This window comes from Juglans microcarpa x Juglans regia, chromosome 8D, assembly GCF_004785595.1.
Source record: "Juglans microcarpa x Juglans regia isolate MS1-56 chromosome 8D, Jm3101_v1.0, whole genome shotgun sequence".
In the NCBI taxonomy this organism is placed as follows: domain Eukaryota; kingdom Viridiplantae; phylum Streptophyta; class Magnoliopsida; order Fagales; family Juglandaceae; genus Juglans; species Juglans microcarpa x Juglans regia.
This window is the reverse complement of record NC_054608.1, coordinates 21589012-21591487: the sequence shown is the minus strand read 5'-3', so window position 1 is coordinate 21591487 and position 2476 is coordinate 21589012.

Here is a 2476-nt window from a genome sequence, read left to right as displayed (position 1 = left end):
GACTAATAACAAACTTCGTACGTTCTGCAGAGAGTTTCCTGTTCCTGCGAGAACTGCTCTTGAAATCCCTTAACCTCGTGTTACGATGGTGGATGAGGATGGCCTGTCGACAAAGGTGACTATGAGGATATGAGGGCTGTAGATGTCAGAGAGTCAGAAGAAGAAGGAGAAGTGTTCACGCAAAGGAAACCTGTCATCTCATGGCAGGTTGGCATGTGCAATAAATGGACGAGCAAACATATAAAAGGAAATGCCCAGACAACATAAAGAGGGGACGATCAACAGATGGATAATAGAGAAAAAAGATATATTGAGTTCAGTAGCCTCTCGAGGAAGAGCTCCAACCTTGTCTGTATAGTGAGATATGAAGATCCATGCATGGGCCCCCAACTTGGTAAATATTTGCACGGACTTTCCTCAACTTGGAAACCATGCACAGGGCCCCTAGCTCCGTAAATATTTGCACGGACTTTCCTCAACTCAAAAACCATTGTACATGAAGCTCCTACTTGGAAGCCATCACACGGCAACATCTGTCATGTACGGGAAGCACATGGCGAACTAGACCAGTCGCACAAACAAAATCAATAAAATTGCACAAATTTGCATGAGACTTTACCATACTACTTAGATCGGTTTTTCTGCTCGGCTCAGTTTTGCTGCTCTGCTCAATTTTTTCTACTCGGCTCGGTTCTGCTGCTCTGCTCCATTGCTCAACTCCGTTGTTCTGCTTTGCTCTGCTCCTCCAGCTGGTTCTCCCTAGAAGGCACTCCTAGCGGTTTATCTTTCTTAAAACTTATGTGAATTTTGTTTTACTAATGCAATTATTTTTTTTTTTGGTGTGGAAATCAACAAAATCTCCATTAACGGAATCTCCATCAAACAGAATCTCCATTAACGGAATTAACAACAGCGGAATCTCTATCAACAAAACCTCCATCAACGGAATCCCCATCAACAAGAATTTCCATCAGCAGGAATCTCCATCAATGGAATCTCCATCAACAAAATCGAGTCACTAGACTCTCGCGAGCACCATGCTCGCACTTTATGCGGTCGAGTCCATCTCTGGCCCAGTTCGAGCTCCACGCTCGAAAGGCATTATTAGGCTCAGCCCAATAATGAGGAAATAGGAGCAGAAAGAAAAATTGAGGAAATAGGAGCAGAAAGAAAAGCTAAGGAAATAGGAGCAGAAAGAGAAACTGAGGAAATAGAAGCATAAACAAAAGTTGAGGAAATAGGAGTAGAAAGAAAAGCTGTGGAAATAGGAGCAGAAAGAGAAACTGAGGAAGTAAGAGCAGAAAGAAAAGCTGAGGAAATGGGAGCAGAAAGAGAAACTGAGGAAATAGGAGCAGAAAGAAAAACTAAGGAAATAAGAGCAGAAAGAAAAGCTGAGGAAATATGAGCAAAAAGAAAAACTGAGAAAATAGGAGCAAAAAGAAAACTGAGAAAATAGGAAACGCAATAAAACCGAGTCACTAGACTATCATGAGCATCGCGCTCACCTTCAAACATATCCACCTAGGAAATAAATCCTCATAAAGAAAAACTTTTAAAATTTACAGCCCACAAGTGTGCTAAAAATTAGCAGGGTTTTATGATGGGAAAAAATGCCCATAGTCCATAAATTGGGCCCAGCCCACCAAGCCATCACTAAGGACAAAAAGAGAGGTAAGGAAGAGATAAGATGGTGACAAGAGAGATATGAGGCCTGTAAATGTCAAAGGGAGGCAAGAGGCAGACAAGAAAGATATGAGGGTTGTAGATGTCATAGGGTCAGAAGAAAAAGGAGAAGTGTTCACGCAAGGTAGACCTGCCATCTCATGGCAGGCTGGCATGTGCAATAAATGGACAGGTAAATATATAAAAAGAGAGATCCAGACAACATGAAGAGGAGACGATCAACAGACGGATCAATAGAGAAAAAGAATATATTGAGTTCAATAGCCTCTCGAGGAAGAGCTCCAACCTTCTCTGTACAATGAGATATGAGGATCCATGAGTTATTGTAAACAAATATATTATAGTGGAGAATTCCCTCTCCAAACCTCCATGGATGTAGGCATGTTGCCGAACCATGTAAATCTTGGTGTCCATCTCTTTTTATTTTCCATGCACTTATTTTTCATTCACCGCTATGGACGTACGAACCACTATCGTACAGTCACATTGGAGCACTGTCGAAGGCTCCACATAATTCACATCGAAGCACTGCCAACATAGATTTGTCCAGGCCTGCGAAACATGACGTCAACAATCCCTATTCCAACTCTACCATTTATTATCCCTTCTCGTTCCAACGAAACTAGAGTCTTGAGGTGAAACTTATGAAATTTTTGCCAGACGTATAGTAAATACCTAATCATGCGGCTTCCTAAATTTCTTAAAATATCTGTGTCGATGAACCTCGAACAATGCCTGTTCAACCAGGTCGGATTTTTCCAGACCCGATTCGGAATCTGGTTCCTGTTTTGAA